At 38.4% G+C, this 8,823-nt stretch overlaps 1 long non-coding RNA gene across 1 annotated transcript; it reads right to left on the bottom strand.

The window, feature by feature from the left end:
- Positions 1-2,661: 2,661 nt before the first annotated feature.
- Positions 2,662-8,216, bottom strand: LOC131239786 (uncharacterized). Its single transcript, XR_009168381.1, has 2 exons — positions 7,486-8,216; positions 2,662-3,108 (listed from the first exon to the last, which is right to left on the bottom strand). It is a non-coding gene; the product is annotated as an uncharacterized LOC131239786 (long non-coding RNA).
- Between the last annotated feature and the right edge of the window lie 607 nt (positions 8,217-8,823).

Raw genomic sequence — 8,823 nt, 5'->3', positions numbered from 1 at the left:
ATTAAAACATTCATAATCATTTGTTGGGCTCACCAAGATGTGGTTCACAAATCCAGCCCATCCATTATGTGTGTCCCACTTGGATTAGGGGTCAGACCTTCAGCCACATCCAAAACTCAGATGGGCTCGCCTGCTGGGCTTCTGGGCCTAGCTTGCCTCTAGCTAGACTTGGGAAATGGTACTATGAGGTCGACCTCATGGGAACGAATCCCATGAGGTCGAGCTGTGTCCCCGCCGTTATATTCCGAACAAACTTCAATTAGAAAAGGAAAGAGAATTTTACAAAATAATTCATTAACAGGTACTTTTTTAAAAAGGCTTTAATAAGCTGCCCATTAATTAATTTAAGTAATTATCACATGAGGTTAGGCTGGGCCCACTGTGATGTTTATGTGAAATCCATCCCAACCACCACTAAGTGCCTAACCCCACAGCCAAGGCCCAAAAATCAGCCCCATCTATGATTTAAGTGCACTACATGATTGGAAAAAATGTCAAGAACAATGCCCACCCTCCAAATCGTTTCCATTGGTGCGGCCCATTTGAATCATATGTAGATTTGACTTTTGGGCCCTAGGCCTAAATTTTGGTGGAGTCTAATGATTGGAGTGGACATCATATAGTCATCACAGTGCATCATCTAAAAATCAAGGGTGAATGTCTCTCCCAACAATTTTCTTTTCGGTGGCCTACCTGAATCGCATGTCAAACTGGTATTATTTTTTTCTGGGCTTACATGTGATGCTCTTATTTGAATATGCTAGCTTGTGGGGAGAGTAAATCATTTGCTCATCAATCACTTCGTTATTCTCAATAACTTAGGCCCATATTACTGATTTTCTTCGTCATCCTCAATAACTTAGGCCCATATTATAAATTTTCTTTGAATACCAATTCCTTTATCATTTTTTTCATCTCTTTTTAAATTCTTTTCACGTTTAAAGTTTGTGTTTTTTTCTTCTTCTTTTTTTATATAGGAAAATCCAATGAATTCTTTTTGAAATTTGGGCATTCAGCATTTTCTTCTTTGTTTTGACATTCTACGATGATTATTGGAGTAAGAAATTTTTTATAAAAGGCAATGATGCCTTAAAACTTAAGAAACTTATAAGGTTATATTGATTATAGAAGTTTAGATTGGAATATAAGGATCACAGGCTTTGATATATTGATTTTGTTAATCATCTTTTACTAATATTTTCTTATCAATTTATTTCTTAATTCTTCATAATTCCCAATGATTCTAGTGCGGAATCCTTTCGTAGATGATGCGTAAAATTTGACTATTTTAATTGATGCCCCAAATTTTTCAAAGAGAAAAACTTTTTTTTTAGTAACTTCGTAATCCGCGTGGTGTCCTTCTATTCGAGTCTAGCTTCATTTTCAAGTTAGAGCCTTACCATTCTTATTTCTCTTAATCCTAATTAGGGAGAGACAGTTATAACTTTGATTCTGCGGCTAAATTACCCTTGTGTAAAGTAGTGTGTAATTTTGCCTATTAGAAATAGTCCAATAGAAAGGAAGTCGTGTGCACACTCATGGGACCTTAACCTCATCCCCTTCGTCAATGAGAATGAAATTGAAGTTACGATTTCTGTATTCTCTAGATGTGAGGATTAAAAAACTTCCCGGAAACACTTAAGGTCTTTTAATACTAGTGCACTTTTATTTTCATTCTTTTTATTTCTTTATTTTTACACCCCCATCACACTTTGCAATAGAGGAAGATCCAAAAGGCTCACTTCCCACTAAAGGAATAAAACCGCAATGGTAACGACATAGGGAATACCCCTGCCCCAGATTACGGCGAGCAAACTCCAACTTTTTATTTTTCTCAAGTTCTATTTTATCTCCTTTTTTTTTTCTTCCTTCTTATCACCCTGGTCAAAAGTCGAAGGTTCCAAAAGGCTCACTTCATACTAAAGACAAAATAGCAATGGTAACGGCATTGGACTATAAGCCTGCCCCAGATTGCTCAATCTTCTTGTTCCTTTTTCAAGTCCTTTTTTTTCTCTCTTCTATACTCCTTGCCCTTCTAAATTTTCTACAACATGGCTAATACCTTACTCATGTTTTTGGGAAGTGAAACCTCACATCTTTCAAATCCTTATATCTGAGCAAAATGAGAAGAAAAGAATAGGTAGGTTCATCCTTGCGTATGGATTTGACTATCCTCTCTATATCGGAGGTGAATGATATTAAGCATTTCGTGTAGTTGTGTACTGTGTGCTTAGGGTGTAATTAGCTACATGTGTAAACTGTCAAACCTTGCTAAGATCAAAAGTATCATAAAACAGAAAAGACCCTTAGCTTGAAGATTAGTTTGCCTCGAACACAAGCACCATTGGGAGTTTCATTGATTTATAAAAGGTCATTCTAACAAAACATTTGGGGCATTATTTATTTAGTCACCTGCTTTGGAATTCTTGCTCAAGAAGCATCTTTTGTTTGCATTCTTCATTTTTATTTTTATTTTACTTTTCTTCTTCTTCTTTTTCATTTTATTTTTATGTTCTTATTTCTTGTTTTCATTTTGTATTTTTTGCCTAATTAAAACTTAAAACAAACGAAAGAATTTGGTTGTGGCTCATTTCAATTTGCATTCTTTCTTCTTCTTCTTCTTCTTCTTCTTCTTTTTTTGAGAGAGAGAGAGAGAGAGAGAGAGAGAGAGAGAGAGAGAACTGAAATTTTATTAAAAGTGTGTAAATTGAGTAATATGAAAGGTTTTGATCATTGAAAACAAGCCAACTGTAGATGACCAATGAACCAAGTATGTAAAAGGATTTGATCCACTTAAATGGCCCAAGCATGTCAAAGGTTTGGATCACATGAAACGGGTCGAATCATCTCAATAGTTTGCATCACTGTAAAAAATAATAATAATAATCATCTCAAAATTTTATATATTATTTTTTCAAGATGATCTCAGATGATCATACAAGTTATTAGCAATTAGCTATTACTTGGAACAGCTAACAAGAAGACGCAATACTTCTTTTTGTTTTTCTTTCTTCCTTTTTTTTTAAAATTTAAGTAATGCATTATTAAAAGAACTGCCCAAAGGGATTAGAAAGAAGAACCAACCAATAAAACTACATAAGGGACCAACTCAAGAGCTAACGAAGAGCTAACAAGACTTTCAACTCTAAAAATGACGGTGGAAGACAATTCACTAATATTGTTGAAAGTGTGTTTGTTTCTTTCCTTCCAAATAGCCCAAATGATTGCAACAAAGCAAAGGTTCCATAAAACATTTCATTTTCAACCAAATGGGCTCTCAATCTCCTGGCCTCAAAAAGTTGCTGAATATCAGCATCAACCAAGCCAAATTAAACTAACCTAAATACCATCCTCATACGACCAAAAACATAGGAGCAATTGATGAGGAGATGCCTAACACATTCAGCATCACAAAGCATAAGCAACAACCACCAACAATCAGTATATTTCTACGACAAAGGCAGTTAATCATCCAGATATGATCACAAGCCATGCAAAGCCTATAATCCTTTAAGAGCCTTTCTTTCTTTTTTCAATAAGCAAGTAGACATCAATACTTCTATGCTGGTGCAAAACATAACCTTCCACTGACAAGACACTAGAGGCATTAGGGAAGACACATGGCTATATAAGAAGAAGAAATGGGGTAAGCTGACGGAGGATTGAAACCAAGGATGCTTCGGTCCTTGCCAAGGGGAGTCCTATAAACATACATACAATCCAGCTTTCTAATAAGGGATTCCTCATATCAAGATGCATATAGGCCACATAGCCATCAGATGGGTCTCCACAAGCTGACTAATTGAGGATAAGATATCCTCAGATTGAATATCTGACTCAAATCAAGCCAAGCCGGGTCCATAGTCCATACATCAGATCAAGATCATCAAACCATCCAGATTGGATATCAGGAGCACATCAGGGATCTAGATGGGTAGAATCTAGATCAGATACATGGTCTAAAGATGGGCCTGGAAAAAATTAGTGGTCTGAGGGACTCAGAGATCCAATCAGATCGCATGTCCAACAGTTTAATTGATCAATGAGAGCTACAGATCTAGCCGTATTATTTTTTTCTTGCACCTTTGTTGAAGCTTTCAGCAAGGTAACTTCCTATTTATGCATATCGGAATAGTCATCAATAATAACCACAGCCTATTTGCAACGGGATGGTCTGTCCAGATATTATTTTTAGAAGCAACAACAGCTATTTAGGATATTTTGGGGAGTTTTTCACAGCGACACATCCCCCAACATCAGTCAATTGGTATTTGCGGAGAGATTACAGTTGGCTATTGCCTATTGGAAAAGAATCTGCAGTCAATAGACCCCTATACTTTTGCGGCATTTTGTCATTTTATACAATTAGCTAGGCTTTTGTGCAATCTAATATTTCTATTTCTGGAATTTCCTGCAGCTGGCAGATTCCATAATTAACTATGTGGCTACATAGTTGTGAAGGTGGTTTATGCAAAGAAGATGTGCAGTTATATTTGTAGTTTTTGGTTCTCTACAATTAGTTTCCATTGAGACGTTTCCAATTAGCAGCAACAATTGTCATTGCTTATGATAGGAGGTCATCGAAAAAAAGGACAGCACTACACAAATAAACCTTAAATGCAAACCAATCAAAAGCAAAAGAACCACAAAACAAAGAGTAAAGCACAAACATCTGTTGGAACATATGGCCATATGGTATCTTCCTATAACGCATTAACCATCTGAGTATCTCTTATAATGGATGGACTATAAAGAAAAACGTCCGAAACATTTTCTCCTGCAGTGATGGATGATCCTAAAATGGTAATAATCCCAAACTCAATGAAAAGGGCTGCCATGAAAGGATCCTTACGCACAACAAAAATACGAGAGAGAAAGGGATTAAGAGATAACCCATCTGAATGAAAAATCCTCCTGCCATTCTTCGCCAAACAATTGTCTAACGGACTCCGATCTCGAAAACCCACGCCAACCCCGGGTGTTGTCGCCATCAAAGAACCAAAACCCTTCATCGTCTACCCACCCATTGCGATCGAATCTGACGATGGGTTCTGCTGCCGTAGCCACCTCTCAGATCAGGGTCATAACCCATGCACAAATCACGCCCAAATCAAAGGAGCATAACCCTCACAATCGAATAAGGGTTGTAATCTTCATCCACTCACGCGATCAAATCGAGAACTGAAACCCTCAGCGCCTCTCATCTTCTCAATCAGGGCCGTAATCTCCATCCACTCTTGCGATCGAATTGGGAGCTGAAACCCTCGACGCCTCTCATCATCTCAATCAGGGTCGTAATCTCCATCCACTCTCGCGAGCCAAAAACCTTGTCGCCGCTCATCATCTCAATCAGGACCATAATCTCCATCCACTCTCGCAATCGAATCGGGAGCTGAAACCCTCGACACCTCCATTATCTCAATCAGGGCCGAAATCTTCATCGTGATTAAGACCGGACGGAAAACCCTCTTTTCGGATCTCTCTCTCTCTTCGATTTCCTTCTAAGAAGTAATAAAATGCCCTTCCAAAAGAAAAACAAAGAATCACGAAAGATAGAGAGAGGTTACTACACACATTGATCACAGAGCTCAGCGAAATTTCCGGCATAGAGACACCATCCCTTTGTAGAAGGTTTTGATTTCACCTCTTTGTAGTAGGGATTGAAGCATCTTGGAGGAAGAGGAGGAGGACGACATCTTCCCCTTCGCATGGAGATAAGAGGAGAGAAAAACCCCAGAAACGTTCTCGATGGGAGAGGAGAGGAAGAAGAGGAGAAGAAGCGAGAAGAAATGAGAGGAGAGACAGAGGGACGCGGATTTCCTTCGAAAGCCTTTTGTAGGAAGTTCCTGCACAAGGATGTTAGGTGGGGGCACCAAGATGTTTGTGAGAAATCCACTCAGTCCATCCTTTTTGAAAGATCATTTTAGAACATGCGATCAAAACTAAGGTGGATCCAAAACTCAAGCAGGCTGTACGAGAGGAAACGGTGGGGATTCAGTGACCACTGCTCAAATTTTTTTTATGGCCACAAAAGTTACATATCAGGATAAATTTTTCGTGTTTTCACTTCATCCCAGTGGGAATGACCTCATAAATGGTTTGGATGGCATATAAACATCAAGGTGGTGCCCAGGAAGGTTTCAACGGTAGAAAAACTCTTTCCCCAGTTTTCACTGTCGTATGGCCCACTTGAGTTTTGGATCCACCTTACTGTTGGTCGTATAGCCTAAAATTGCCTCTCAAATCAGATGGATGGGGTGGATTTCTAACAAACATCACTGTGGGCCCCACCTGGTATCCCAGCGCTGGAACTTCCTGGAAAAGGCTTTTGCAGGAAATCCACGTCCGAGACGGAGGAGGTGCCGTGATTTGTAATCATAAGAGAGGGGGAGAGGAAACGGAGAGGGAGAGGTTTTGTAGGATTTTGACGAAAAGGAAATTAAAAAATGAATCGCTAGAAGTGTGTTTTTATGGGATTTTTATTCGATAATTTCCCTAATACATTATATCACAAGAAGATGTTTGAGGTTACATATTTACCCAAACATTCTTATCGGGGAAGCGGATTGGCTAGTGTACCACACACCACCAACCTAGCTAGTGTGGGTACGTGTCGTGCGAAGACGAGCGCTGATGCTCCTCGAGCTCTAAGTTGTACGAATGGTTCAAAGGAGATCAAAGTTACATGGGCCCCACAATGATGTATTTATCGAATCCACACTGTTCATCCATTTAGTGAGATCATTTTAGATCTTGATCCCAAAAATGAGTCATATCCAAAGCTCAATTGGACCACACCGCAAATAGAAGTGGGGACAATGATTCTCATTGTCAAAACATTCATAAGAGTCACCATAACATTTATTTTACATCTAATATGTTCATAAGGTCACACAAATCTGGATGAAGAGGAAAAACAAATATCATATTGATCCAAAATTTCTGTGACCCCAAAAGGGTTTCAATGGTAGATGTTTGATCCCCACTACTTTTTAGTGTGGTCTACTTGATTTTTTATCTTGTCTTATTTTTTGTTTCAAGCATTGCGACGAGCTCGCCAAGTGGACGGATGGTTTGGATATAACACATACCTCATGATGGGGCCCATTGAAATTGGTGACGTCAACACACCAGCTAGGTCGATGGTGTGTGGACCAATGAACCAAGTATGTAAAAGGTTTTCATCCACTTAAATGGCCTAACCATGTCAAAGGTTTGGATCACATGAAACGGGTCGAATCATCTCAATAGTTTGCATCACAGCAAATAATAATAATAATAATCGTCTCAAAATTTTATATATTATTTTTTCAAGATGATCTCAGATGATCATACAAGTTATTAGCTATTAGTGATTACTTGGAACAACTAACAAGAAGACGCAATACTTCTTTTTGTTTTTCTTTCTTCCTTTTTTAAATTTAAGTAATGCATTATTAAAAGAACTGCCCGAAGGGATTAGAAAGAAGAACCAACTAATAAAACTACATAAGGTACCAACTCAAGAGCTAACGAAGAGCTAACAAGACTTTCAACTCTAAAAATGACAGAGGAAGACAATTCAATAATATTGTTGAAAGTGTGTTTGTTTCTTTCCTTCCAAATAGCCCAAAGGATCGCAACAAAGCAAAGGTTCCATAAAACTTTTCCTTTTCAACCAAATGGGCTCTCAGTCTCCACGCCTCAAAAAGTTGTTGAATATCAGCATAACCAAGCCACATTAAACTAACCGGAATACCATCCTCATACGACCGAAAACATAGGAGCAATTGATGAGGAGATGCCTAACACATTCAGCATCACGAAGCATAAGTAGCAACCACCAACGATCAACATATTTCTACGACAAAGGCAGTTAATCATCCAGATATGATCCCATCCCACAAGCCATGCAAAACCTATAATCCTTTATAGAGCCTTTCTTTCTATTTTCAATAAGCAAGAAGACATCAATACTTCTATGCTAGTGCAAAACATAACCTTCCACTGACAAGACACTAGAGGCATTAGGGAAGACACATGGTTATATAAGAAGAAGAAATGGGGTAAGTTAACGGATGGTTAAAACCAAGGATGCTTCGGTCCTTACCAAGGGGAGTCCTATAAACATAAATACAATCCATCTTTCTAATCAGGGATTCCTCCTATCAAGATGCATATAGGCCACACAGCCATTAGATGGGTCCTAGATGGGCTCTACAAGCTGACTAATTGAGGATCAGATATCCTCAGATTGAATATCTGACTAAAATCAAGCCCAGCGGGTTCCATAGTCCATACATTAGATCAAGATCATCCGACCATCCAGATTGGATATCAGGAGCACATCAAGGATCCATATTTGTGGGATTGAAAATATGGATCAGATCCACGATCTAAAGACAAACCTGGAAAAAATTAGTGGTCTAAGGGACTTAGAGGTCCAATCAAATCGCATGTCCGATACTTTAATTGATCCATGAGAGCTACAGATCTAGCCATATTTTTTTTCTTGCACCTTTGTTGAAGCTTTCAGCAAGGTAACTTCCTATTTATGCATATCGGAATAGTCATCAATAATAAGCACAGCCTATTTGCAACAGGATGGTCTGTCCAGATATTATTTTTAAAAGCTGCAACAGCTATTTAGGATATTCTTTGGAATTTTTCACAAAGATTGGTATTTGCGGAGAGATTACAGTTGGCTATTGCCTATTGGAAACGAATCTGCAGTCAATAGACCCTTGTACATCTGTGCCAGTTTGTTTGTCATTTTATATAGTCAGATAGGCTTTGGTGTAATCTAATATTTCTATTTCTGGAATTTCTTACAGCTGGCAGATT

Source organism: Magnolia sinica, chromosome 3 (assembly GCF_029962835.1).
Source record: "Magnolia sinica isolate HGM2019 chromosome 3, MsV1, whole genome shotgun sequence".
Classification (NCBI taxonomy): Eukaryota; Viridiplantae; Streptophyta; class Magnoliopsida; order Magnoliales; family Magnoliaceae; genus Magnolia; species Magnolia sinica.
Note: the sequence above shows the minus strand (reverse complement) of the source record. Positions and strands in the feature narration are given on the sequence as shown.